Raw genomic sequence first — 13,724 nt, 5'->3', positions numbered from 1 at the left:
CCGATGATATTGGGTCTCTTTTCACACACTTATTTGCTATCTATATGTCTTCTTTGGTGAGGTATGAGGTCAAATCTTTAATAGTTCTTTCTGTATTTTGGATACAAGTTATAACTTTGGATTTTCCTAAGAGTGTATTTTACAGAGCAAAAGATTTTAATGTCAGTAAAAAAGTCCAAGTTATTCATATTTCATTTCATGGATCATGTTCTTCTTTTTCAGGATTGTGTTGGCTACTATAGGTCTTTCGCTTGCTGTGTAAGTTTTAGAATTACCTTGACAATATCTAAAACCTTCCCTGCCTTGCTAGGTATTTAATTTGGATTATGCTGAATCTACAGATCAAAGTGAAAATAACTGGTCTTGTTATAATATTGTGCTATAATCCATTAACATGGACTATCTCTCAATTTCTTTAGATCTACTATGATTTCTTTTATCAGTATTTTATTGTTTCTATGCACAGATCCCACACATATTTTATTAAACTAATAATACCTTAGTATGCCATTTTGGGGTGCTATTATAAGCACTGTTTTCCTAAAAAGTCTAATTTGAATTTTTCATTGCTGGCATATAGGAAAGCATTTGACTTCTGTATGTTGAGTTGTACCCTGCCATCTTCATATATTCACCCATTAGTTTCAGGGATATTTTGTGAAGTATTTGTGATTTCCTATAGGCAATCATATATCTTTGAATGAAGGAATTATTCCTTTCCAGTCTCTACACATTTTATTCCTTGGTCTCATTTTATTGCCTTAGTTAGAACTTCCAGTACAATGTTGAATAGGAGAGGTGAGAGAGGACATCCTTATTTATTGCTTATCTTAGGGAGAGAGGATCCAGTCATTCTCCATTGCGTATCATTTAGCTATAGGTTTTTCATATATATATATATATATATATATATATATATATATATATACTTTATTATGATAATAAAATTCCCTTCTAGTTCTAGATTTTTGGGAGTTTTTATCATGAAGTGTGTAGAACTTTGTCATATGCATTGTCTGCATACATTAATAATCACATTGCCTTTCTTATTCAATCTGTTAATATGCTGACTTGTACTGATTGATTTATTAATGTTAAAACAGCTGTACATTCCAGGAATGAACTCCACTTAGTTACAATCCATTACAATTTCTTTACGTATTGTTGGATTCAATTTGCTAGTATTTTATTGAGAATTTTTACATCTATGTTCATGAGAAATGGTAGTATATGGTTTTCTTATCTTGAAATGTCTCCTTATTTTGATATTAGGGCAATGTTTACCTCATAAGATGCATTGTGAAGTGTTCCCTCTTTTATTTTCTGGAACAGATATTGTCAAATTGATATTAAGTCTTCCTTAAGTTTTTGACAGAATACACAAGGATAACCATCTGGACCAGGTGTTCTTTATTTTTGGAAGGTTTTCAACTACTAATTCAATTTATTTTAATGAATATAATACTTTCAGGTTATCTGTTTCTCATTGAGTTAATATTCGTAATTTGTGCCTTCCAAAAGATTGATTCATTTTATCTAAGTTATTAACTTTATGTGGCCGTACAGTTGTTCACAGCTTTCCTGATGAATCTTTTTAAAATTCCTAATATTGGTAATTTGGGTCTCTCTTACTTGTATTCATTAGACTGACTAGAAAATTATCAATTTTATTGAACTTTTCAAAAAAGCACTTTTTAGCATTCTTGATTTTCCCTAATATTTTTCTGTTTTCAATTTCATGGATTTCTGACTTATTTTTTTATTATTCCCTTTCTTCTGCTTACTTTAGTTTAATTTGTTGTTCTTTGCCTATTTCTTTTTTTAAAATACATTAAGGCATTATTTATTGAGGTCTTAAGCCTCATCCCCGCACTTTGACAGGATGAGGCATTTGGAAAGAGGTTGGAGGAGACAGAAAACAAAGCCGAGGGACCTTGAGGCCACTGCCTAGGCAAGGACTTAGACATCCTAAAGGAACCCAGAGCTGGATACTGGGCTGCAGGAAGGGAACATTCCTGGGAGGTTCCGATTTCTGGGCAGGAACATAGAGCTGCTCTGTGTGAGGGCGGGGGGCTGGGAGGAAGGGAGAGGGAGAGGTGCGACACCTACTTTGGTTCACATCTTCAACTCATCTCTCTTCCATTTGCAAGCTCATCTCACCATGCCTTACCCAGCAGGAACACTGGTTCTCCATCTGGTCCTCTCCTTTCACACATTCCCCTGCCTACTATTCCCCTGCCTACCAGTGATTAGCTTCTCCCCCAGTCACTCCCATACCACTCATCCCTCCTTCTTCACAATAATTGTACCCAAGAGACACTTTGCTAGGAAACCAGACCTTATCACTCAGTTCACCTCAAGACCAAGGACCCTTGGGTTCTTCTACCCCCGGAAGAAGCTGGATAAGGGAATGGGGTGAGGATGGAGATGAGATAACCAGTACAGAGGTCTGCAACCCTCCAACAAAAACCCTACAAACAAGTCCCAAGCAAACAAGGATCCAGACCGTTTCCAGCCCCACTCATTTCTTTCTCTGGTCTGGCCATCCTCCACTGTATCCTCTTCCTTAATAGTCTGGGAGTCTGGACCAAAGTGCTCAGGTTGTGGGCAGATCCCGTCTGTAGCTGCCCCATCTTTCATAGCTGCAGTCTTCACCTCCTTCATGCTATTTGCACCATCATGCTCATCAGTCTCTCTGGCTGTAGTCAGTCCATTGACTCTGACCTTACACTTTCTTTGGGTGATGAGAGAGACCATCGCCTTCAGAGCAGCCCTATTACTCCTCTGGAAGTGGTGGAACATAGTCTGTAGCTGCTGACTCACCTGGGGCAGATTCTCACCCCCCACAACCATATTAAACTCATTTGTCATTAGCTCCCTGAGGAAGTCCTTCACCTCATCTAGCTCCAAGTCAGCACTGTGGAAGAAGTACTCCTCCACTGCACCCCCCCAGCCATTCAGCCTTCTCCTGGCTGTGCACAACCCCAAAGCCATTCTCCACAGCGATCTGCAAGGTGGGCCAGGCCTCCAGCAATGCACAGACCACAGTCCCTAAGAGCCTCTTTCTTTATTTCTTAAAATAGAAATGGGTTATTAATTTTAATTATTCTTCTTTTCTAATATTTGCATGTAATTCTATAAATGTCCCTCTAAACATTGTTTTAACTCTATCACGAAGTTTGATAGGTTGTATTTTCATTCTCATTTAGTTCAATATGTTGAGACTTGTTCTTTGACCCATGGTTTATTTAGAAGTGTGTATTTTAATTTCCAAACGTGGGGATTTTCCAGCCCTCTTTCTATTATTGACTTGTAGTTTACTTACAATTTTGTCAGATAATATACTTTGTATGATTTCTATTCTTTTAGATTTCTTAAGGTATGTTTTATGACCTAGAATGTAGTCTGCCTTGGTGAATGTTTCATGTGAACCTCAGAAGAATGTCTATTCTGTTGTTGTTGGATGGATTATGCTATAAATGTCACTTAGATCAAGTTGATTGATAGTACCCTTCAGGTCATCCATATCTTTATTGATTTTCTGCTTGCTGGATCTATCAATGAATGACACAGGGGTTGAATTCTCCAACTGTAGTGGTGGACTCTTTCTCCTTCGAGTTCTGTCATGTTGCTTCATGTATTTTGATGCTCTGCTGTTAGGTACATAAATGTTATGGATTGCTATGTGTCTTTGTAAAAGTAACTTGTTTACCATTATATAATGTCCCTCATTATCCCCTGTTAATCTTTTTTATTTTGAAGTATGCTTTGTCTAAATTTAAGATAGCCCTCCAGCTTTCTTTTGATTAGTGTTGGCATGATGTTATTTTCTCCATCTTTACTTTTCACTGACTATGAATCTTCATAATTAAAGTGGGTTCCTTGTACACAGAATGTACTTTGGTTTTGTATTTTGTTGTTGCTATTGTTGTGTTTTATCCATTCTGACAACCTCTGCCTTGGACTGGTATAAGTAGAGAATTCACATTTAGAGTAATTAATGATCTAGCATCTTTGTGACTGCTTTCTATTCATTACTTTACATTTTTTCTTTGATTCTTTCTGTCTCGTTCTACTTTCTCCTATTTTAATTGAACATTTTTTATATTTATAGTTTAGATCCTTTTTTGATAAAAACATATATTTCATAACAAAAAAAATTTAGTGTTTAAATATGCCTTATATTATACATTTTAAAATAATATATGTCTACCCTCAATTGGAACAATAAACTGGACATGGAACAACAGACTGGTTCCAAATAAGAGAAGGAGTACATCAATGCAGTATATTGTCACCCTGTTTATTTAACTTACATGTAGAGTGCATCATATATGTAGATGCACTCTACATATATGTACTGTACTTATATGTAGATGTGCTTTACATATATGTACTATACTTATATGTAGAGTACATCAGCTGGGCTGGATGAAACACAAGCTGGAATCAAGATTGCTGGGAGAAATATCAATAACCTCAGATATGCAGAGGACACCACCCTTATGGCAGAAAGTGAAGAAGAACTAAAGAGCCTCTTGATGAAAGTGGAAGAGGAGAGTGAAAAAGTTGGCTTAAAGCTCAACATTCTGAAAACTAAGATCATGGCATCCGGTCTTATCACTTCATGGCAAATAGATGGGGAACAGTGGAAACAGTGGCAGACTTTATATTTGGGGGCTCCAAAATCACTGCAGATGGTGATTGCAGCCATGAAATTAAAAGATGCTTACTCCTTGAAAGGAAAGTTATGACCAGCTTAAACAGTATATTAAAAAGCAGAGATGTTACTTTGCCAACAAAGGTCTGTCTAGTCAAAGATATGGTTTTATGGATGTGAGAGTTAGTCTATAAAGAAAGCTGAGTGCTGAAGAACTGATGGTTTTGAACTGTGGTGTTGGAAAAAACTCATGAGAGTCCCTTGGGCTGCAAGAAGATCCAACCAGTCCATCCTAAAGGAAATCAGTCCTGAATATTCAGTGGAAAGACTGACGCTGAAGCTGAAACTCCAATACTTTGGCCACCTGATGCAAAGAACTGACTCATTTGAAAAGACCTTGATGCTGGGAAAGATTAAAGGCAGAAGGAGAAGGGGACCACAGAGGATGAAATGGTTAGATGGCATCACCGACTCAAAGGACATGAGTTTGAGTAAACTCTGTGAGTGTTGAGGAAGAGGGAGGCCTGGAGTGCTGCAGTCCATGGGATCACAAAGAGTTGGGCATGACTGAGCAACTGAACTGAACTGAACCCTCAAATGACATTATATCAATTCTCATAAAATTAGTGGAGTATTCTCAGTTCCTCCATTCTTTGTCTTGTGATATTGCAGCCATATACTTGTTCGTTTGTTATAAACAATTGATGCTGTAATTGCTTTAAACAAACATTCGTGCATGCACGTTAAGTCACTTCAGCCGTGTCCAACTCTTTGTGACCCTACGGATTGTAGTCCTCCAGGCTCCTCTGTCTATGGGACTCTCCAAGCAAGAATACTGGAGTGGGTTGCCATTCTCTCCTCCAGGGGATCTTCCTGACACAGAGATGGAGCTCAAGTATGCTACAGCTCCTACATTCCAGGTAGATTCTTTACTGCTGAGCCAAAATATATGTTGTGTACAGGAAACTGACTTTAATTATGAAGATTCATAATCAGTGAAAAATAAAAATGGAGAATCCCAAACAAGCATTTATCTTTTACCAATTAAGAATAAGAAAAATGCTTCATTTTATTTTACCTTCATTTATTTATTTATTTTATGACACTTTTTCATTTTTAACTCATAGTTTCTGTTTAATATCTTCTTATCCTGTGGAAATAACTTCTTTTAACATTTCTTACAGACAAGATAACTGTTGAGAGTAAATTTTCTTATTTTTTGTTCATATGACAATATTTATTTCTCCTTTATTTTTGAAGGGTAATTTTCCTGGACATAGAAGTCAAGTTTAGTGAGATTTTTTAGCTTTTTATTTATTGACATGTTGTCCATGTACCATGAATTTACCAGTTAAAATGTACAATTCATTGATTTGTAATTTATTCATAGGTTACATAATCATAACAGCTACCATATTCTAGAATATTTTCATCACTCTAATGGGAAACGCTGTCCAGTTGGCAAACATTTTCCATTTCTCCCTTCATCTAGCCCCTGGCATCCACTACTTTATTTTCTGTCTTTAGAGAATTACCTAATCTGGGACCTATTCATTCATATGAACAGAATAATGCAATATGCAGTCTTTTGTGCCTGGCTTCTTTTAATTAACATAATCATTTCAGAGGTATAGCATGTATCAGAGCTCCATTCATTTTATGGTCAAATAATATTACATTGCACGTTTTATTTATTTGATCACCAGTTAGTGGACATTTGAGTTGCTTCAACTTTTTGACTATTAGAAAGAGGACTGTTATAAACATTCATGTTCAAGTCCTTGGGTAAACATGTTTTCATTCTTTTTGGTGTATACCTAGGAGTGGGATTGCTGGGTCATATGGTAACCCAATGTTTAACTTTTTTAAGCAACTTCCAAAGTGTTTTCCACCAGGGCTATACTATTTTGTATTCCCATAAATAGTGTATGAAAGTTCAAATTTTTTCACATCCTTATCACACTTATTCTTGTCTGTTCTCTCACTAGAGCCATCATTTTGGTGTGCAGTGCTTAGTTGTCATCTGTATATCTTTATTTAGTGAATTTCCTGTCCAAATCTTTTGTCCATTTTTTGCATTGTTGCTTTTCATATATTTTGCCAGATTCTTAAGCTTTTCATACTTAAATGTTATTGTTAATGTTACTATTTTTATTTTAATTTTCAATTGTCTATCCTACTATATAGAAAATAATTAATTGGATTTCATATATTAACTGTATATCTTGCAACATTGCTTAAATTACTTCTTCAGTTCAGTTCAGTCGCTCAGTCGTGTCCAACTCTTTGCGACCCCATGAATCTCAGCACGCCAGGCCTCCCTGTCCATCACCAACTCCCGGAGTTCACTCAGACTCACGTCCATCAAGTCAGTGATGCCATCCAGCCATCTCATCCTCTGTCGTCTCCTTCCCCTCCTGCCCCCAATCCCTCCCAGCATCAGAGTCTTTTGCAATGAGTCAACTCTTCGCATGAGGTGGCCAAAGTACTGGAGTTTCAGCTTTAGCATCATTTTTTCCAAAGAAATCCCAGGGTTGATCTCCTTCAGAATGGACTGGTTGGATCTCCTTGCAGTCCAAGGGACTCTCAAGAGTCTTCTCCAACACCACAGTTCAAAAGCATCAATTCTTTGGCACTCAGCCTTTTTCACAGTGCCACTCTCACATCCATACATGACCACAGGAAAAACCATAGCCTTGACTAGACGGACCTTAGTTGGCAAAGTAATGTCTCTGCTTTTAAATATGCTGTCTAGGTTGGTCTAAGTTTTAGTTATTTGTTGTTGTTGTAGATTTCATTGGATATTCTACACTGATGTTGCCTGCAAATAAAAACAGTTTAATTCTTTTCCAAACTGGATAACTTTTCATACATTTTCTGATATGATTTCAGGGACAGAAATTCAGTACAATGAGAGTAGACACCTTTTTGTTATTTTGATCTTAGAAGTAAAGCACTCAGTCTTCTACTGAGAGAGTCAATTTCTAGGAAGGTTGATAAGAAGTTCAGGGTACCCAAGGAGGAGAAAGGCGTCCAGGTTCTCAAGGAAGAGAAAAGGACAAACATTTTTTTCTACATTGTTTTGTCTTAGTTAATATAACAATGTATCTTGCTCAAGGATATATTTCTCTTTAATAAGAACATTCTGACTAATCTTGTTATCTTAAAACTTGTATACTGCAGGAGTGGGTCTGATAAGATCTTTCTATTGTTAGTTTTAATCCTATCATATTAAAATGTAAATTGTGAGAGTGGGTCTAGTAAGATCTTTACAATCTTGAGACATTCTTTTGATTTACTGTAATAACCAATTGAAAAAGTATATAACTCCCTTTTCTAAGAGTAGTGCGTGGGGCACTCTTTGTTTCCCTTCTGATGTCTATGTCAGAAACTTTCTCTGTCCTCTTTCACCTTAATAAAACTCTGCTACACAGAAGCTCTTGAGTGATCAAGTCTGGTCCCTGGTCCTGAAGCTAAATCTTCTTCGGAGATCACGAATCCAACATCATTCTCCGTAATCTATCATCTTGGCTCGTCCGGTATCCTCAGGACAAGGTAAGAACATTCAGAGCTGTAGTCTCCCTGCTTTCTCAGTATACACGTTTTCTGCTTTACTTTACTAACTCTTTGGTGTGCTTGTGTGAATGAATGACATGCCCTGTGTGAAGTAAGTCATGAGACCTATTCTGCGGTTTTGAGGTGCCTTGTAATGACTGAAGGTGGCCCCCAAAAGGGGAGCTTTGTCAGGGGTTTATATGGACCTGCCAATGCCAAGAGACACCCAAGGTCCCTGTGAAGGAGTGGCCAGAAATGGGCGAAGCATGTGTTCCAAACTTTACTTTCTTGATCACCTTTTCCTGGTCTCTTTGACCATTTCATAATTGCGTGGGGAATTAGAACTACTAACCTACTCTGTCAGAACATAGACTTCCAAGGGACTTGTGATCCATGAAGTTACTGTGTACTTTTACTTAGACCCCTTGTACAGAAGTGCCTAACCTTGCTAGGAGCCAAAAGTTACAAGAGCACGTTTGGGAGTGAGACAGAGCTCTTGCTCCAGGAACGTCTCTCAGACTAGAGGTCCATCTCTTGGCTGCCTGTCTCAAGGGCCAGCAACCTAAAAGTGAGTATTTGTCATGGCTGTGCTTCTGATCTGTGTGGATACAAGCATTGCAGGTAACCATGAGGTTTTTGAGGACACAGAGAGGGAATTGTAGGACTCGGTCAGATTGGAAGTGCAGTGGGCTTCTTCCTTTGGTAGTGCTCAGTTCAGTTCAGTTGCTCAGTCGTGTCTGACTCTTTGCAACCCCATGAATCGCAGCACACCAGGCCTCCGTGTCCATCACCAACCCCCGGAGTTCACCCAGACTCACGTCCATCGAGTCCGTGATGCCATCCAGCCATCTCATCCTGGGTCGTCCCCTTCTCCTCCTGCCCCCAGTCCTTCCCAGCATCAGAGTCTTTTCCAATGAGTCAACTCTTCACATAAGGTGGCCAAAGTACTGGAGCTTCAGCTTTAGCATCATTCCTTCCAAAGAAATCCCAGGATTGATCTCCTTCAGAATGGACTGGTTGGATCTCCTTGCAGTCCAAGGGACTCTCAAGAGTCTTCTCCAACACCACAGCTCAAAAGCATCAATTCTTCAGCGCTCAGCCTTCTTCACAGTCCAACTCTCACATCCATGCATGACTACTGGAAAAACCATAGCCTTGACTAGATGGACCTTAGTTGGCAAAGTAATGTCTCCGCTTTTGAATATGCTATCTAGGTTGCTCATAACTTTTCCTCCATGGAGTAAGCGTCTTTTAATTTCATGGCTGCAGTCACCATCTGCAGTGATTTTGGAGCCCCCAAAAATAAAGTCTGACACTGTTTCCACTGTTTCCCCATCTATTTCCCATGAAGTGATGGGACGGGATGGCATGATCTTCGTTTTCTGAATGTTGAGCTTTAAGCCAACTTTTTCCCTCTCCTCTTTCACTTTCATCAAGAGGCTTTTTAATTCCTCTTCACTTTCTGCCATAAGGGTTCTGTCATCTGCATATCTGGGGTTATTGGTATTTCTCCCGGCAATCTTGATTCTAGCTTGTGTGTCTTCCAGTCCAGCATTTCTCATGATGTACTCTGCATATAAGTTAAATAAGCAGGGTGACAATATACAGCCTTGATGTACTCCTTTTCCTATTGAATCCAGTCTGTCATTCCATGTCCAGTTCTTATTGTTGCTTCCTGACCTGCATACAGATTTCTCAAGAGGCAGGTCAGGTGGTCTGGTATTCCCATTGCTTTCAGAATTTTCCACAGTTTCTTGTGATCCACACAGTCAAAGGCTTTGGCATAGTCAATAAAGCAGAAATAGATGTTTTTCTGGAACTCTCTTGCTTTTTCGATGATCCAGCGGATGTTGGCAATTTGATCTCTGGTTCCTCTGCCTTTCGGAAACCAGCTTGAACATCAGGAAGTTCACGGTTCACGGATTGCTAAAGCCTGGCTTGGAGAATTTTGAGCATGACTTTACTAGTGTGTGAGATGAGTGCAATTGTGCGGTAGTTTGAGCATTCTTTGGTATTGCCTTTCTTTGCGATTGGAATGAAAATGGACGTTTTCCAGTCCTGTGGCCACTGCTGAGTTTTCCAAATTTGCTGGCATATTGAGTGCAGCACTTTCACAGCATCATCTTTCAGGATTTGAAACAGCTCAACTGGAATTCCATCACCTCCACTAGCTTTGTTCATAGTGATGTTTTCTAAGGCCCACTTGACTTCACATTCCAGGATGTCTGGCTTTAGATGAGTGATCACACCATCGTGATTATCCGGGTTGTGAAGATCTTTTTGTACAGTTCTTCTGTGTATTCTTGCCACCCCTTCTTAATGTCTTCTGCTTCTGTTAGGTCCATACCATTTCTGTCCTTTATCGAGCCCATCTTTGCATGAAATGTTCCCTTGGTATCTCTAATTTTCTTGAAGAGATATCTAGTTTTTCCCATTCTGTTCTTTTCCTCTATTTCTTTGCATTGATCGCTGAAGAAGGTTTTCTTATCTCTTCTTGCTATTCTTTGGAACTCTGCATTCAGATGCTTATTTCAATCCTTTTCTCCTTTGCTTTTCACTTCTCTTCTTTTCACAGCTATTTGTAAGGCCTCCCCAGACAGCCATTTTGCTTTTTTGCATTTCTTTTCCATGGGGATGGCCTTGATCCCTGTCTCCTGTACAATGTCACGAACCTCATTTCCATAGTTCATCAGGAACTCTATCAGATCTAGGCCCTTAAATCTATTTCTCACTTCCACTGTATAATCATAAGGGATTTGATTTAGGTCATACCTGAATGGTCTAGTGGTTTTCCCTACTTTCTTCAATTTGAGTCTGAATTTGGTAATAAGGAGTTCATGATCTGAGCCACAGTCAGCTCCCGGTCTTGTTTTTGTTGACTGTACAGAGCTTCTCCATCTTTGGCTGCAGAGAATATAATCAATCTGATTTCGGTGTTGACCATCTGGTAGTGCTAGCTCTTAGCAGATCAGAGAAAGCTCTCAAATGGCTTCTGTCTCCACATTTTAGATATTTCTTTTTGAAAGCTGTGGAAATGAACTGGAAGCTTTGACCCTAGTAGCTTGAGGACAAAAGTCACTTTTTCCTTACTGCCCGACCTCATATATACTGCTGTGGTGACAATCATAAGGGACATCTTGGTTGTTGTTCATCCCTTTATGACTCACCACTTCTACTATGGTCAGGACGGTACTCAGGAATGTGCACGGGCACATGTAAGACCGATGCTTCCCCTCGTAGTCCTAGCTTGGGAAACATCCTGGAAAGCTACTCTGCTCCAACCTGAGTGGCATCAGAAGAAAAGGGCAAATTAAACAAAGGTCATGGTGGTAAGGAACTGAAAATCAATCTGGGATGCCATCAGGTCTACCCTTGATGCATCTCCACCCTGCCTCAGTGGTTGAACCAGGAGGGATGAGTAAGGTGCCTGCGTCAGTAAGGGACAGACTAAGTTTGGCCAGGGAAGGAAAGCTTTGGTGGAAAGTCTGTCTACACCCCCATCTAAAGCAGGGAGGGATACCTCTGGTGGAAAGAAGCCATGGCTGTGGATATCACATTTTTCTCTCTTACAGATGGGAGCTAGAAGTTCCAGAAGCAATCCTTTAAACTATGTTTATAAAAAACTGGGACAAGTTTGATCCTCAGAATTTAAAAAGACACACCTGATATTCTGTGATACTGAATAGCCACAATATCCTTTGTGAGACGGGAAACTGGCCAGTTGAAGGGTCTCTTAATTATAATGCTGTTTTACAACTAGACCAGTTCTGTAGAAAACAAGAGAAATGGATAGAAGGGCCATATGTGTTGCTTTATCTCTCTGCAAGACATGCCAGAGTTATGTCCTAAGGGTACAGATTTGAGTGCGAAACCTACAGCAGCTGTCTCCTGTCCTCTTACTTTGCCCCTGTATTTGGGGCTCCCAACTGAACAGGCTGAGAATAGGGGCACCCTTTCAGGAGGGGTTGCCTTGGTCTTGGTAGAAATGCAAGCAGTACTAATTGTGGTCAACACTATCTAGAGGATCCAGAAAAGTTCATAGAAGGCTTTATGGGACTAATTTTACTTTATGACCTTTCTTGGAGAAATGTAATGTATGCCTTGGGGCAGATGCTAACTCCTGACTTGAAAACTCAAGTTTTAGGGGAAGCTACTCTTTTTGGTGTTAGTGATGGACAGGGAAGCCTGGTGTGCTGCATTCCATGGGGTCGCAAAATGTCAGATACAACTGAGTGACTGAACTAACTGAAATGCTTTTGGAGATGAATGACTTAAGTGTGAGGCAAGGAAAAAGAGGGAACATGAAATAGCCCTCCTTCTTACTGGGAGCCAAACAGTTTCAATAACAGAGCCGCTTTTGCTGGATGGAAGGACTTAAGCAAGCATATGCTAAGACTTTAAACTATGCTAAATTGGCTGGCATAGAACAGGGAGAGAAGGAAACTCCTGGTATATTCCTATATAGACTATGGGAGGCTCTCCATAAGATTACTGGCATTGATTCTGAAAGTTAAAGGGAAAAATAATCTTGAAAGATAGATTTCTCACTCAGGTGGCTCCAGATATCGGCTGTAAGCTACTAAAACAGGCATTCAGACCAAATCAGTCTTTAGAAAAACTGTTGCAGCTAGCTCAGACAGTATATTATGTAGAGAATATGAGGAGGAAAATAAGAGAAAAAAAAAAAAAAGAACCAGGCAATAGACTGAAGCCCCAACAATGGCTGTTTGACCTGCTCTGAAACAGCCTGAGGAAAAATATCCAGAGGAAGCCAGGTGAAAAGGGGTGGACTTGTTATTACTGTGGAAAGGATGGGCATCTCAAGCGGGATTGCCTTCAGGCATCTAAGCTGCCCCAGCTCCTTGTCTGGTCTGCAAAGGACCATACTGAAGAAGAGACTGCCCTCCAAGGTGTAGGCCCCAGGGGTAAGACTCTCAAGACAGTTGGGACTGAAGATGCCCCAGGGTCCCCATAACAACCTCCCATCATAATTACACTTGAGGAACCCTGGGTTTTAATTACTGTGGGGGGTGGGCTGCCAATCAGTTAATTTCTTTTGGACACTGGAGTAACTTTCTCTGTGCTCACTGAAGCCCCTGGTCTGCTTTCTTCCCAATCCACTACCATAATGGGACTGTCTGGATAAGCCAAATGTTATTATTTTAGTTGCCCTTTAAGCTGCAACTAGGACTCTGTACTATTTTCTCGAGTTTCTAATCATGTCAGAGTCTACCTCACCCCTTCTGGGGAGGGATATACTGAGCAAGGTCCAGGCCTCTGTTTTCACGAATATGTAGCCTGCTCTTTCTCTCCCCTAAATTGGACAAAATGTAAATCCTAGAGTGTGGACTGATGGAAAAACTGGGTAGAACACAAAATGCTGTTTCTATCATTATCAAGCTCAATGACCCTCATCTATTTTCACATCAAAAGCAGTATCCATTAAATCCTGAGGTTAAGGGTTAAAACCCATCATTTAAAATTTAAAGGAACAGGGGCTATTAATTTT

The 13,724-nt window shown here is 39.6% G+C and overlaps 1 pseudogene; it reads right to left on the bottom strand.

The window, feature by feature from the left end:
• Positions 1-2,382: 2,382 nt before the first annotated feature.
• Positions 2,383-13,724, bottom strand: part of LOC138930807 (pre-rRNA-processing protein TSR2 homolog pseudogene) — a 98,325-nt pseudogene continuing 86,983 nt past the window's right edge.

The sequence above is a fragment of the Ovis canadensis genome, chromosome X, assembly GCF_042477335.2.
Source record: "Ovis canadensis isolate MfBH-ARS-UI-01 breed Bighorn chromosome X, ARS-UI_OviCan_v2, whole genome shotgun sequence".
NCBI classification, from domain to species: Eukaryota; Metazoa; Chordata; class Mammalia; order Artiodactyla; family Bovidae; genus Ovis; species Ovis canadensis.
The sequence above is the reverse complement of the archived record's forward strand: the minus strand, read 5'-3'. Positions and strand labels throughout refer to the sequence as shown.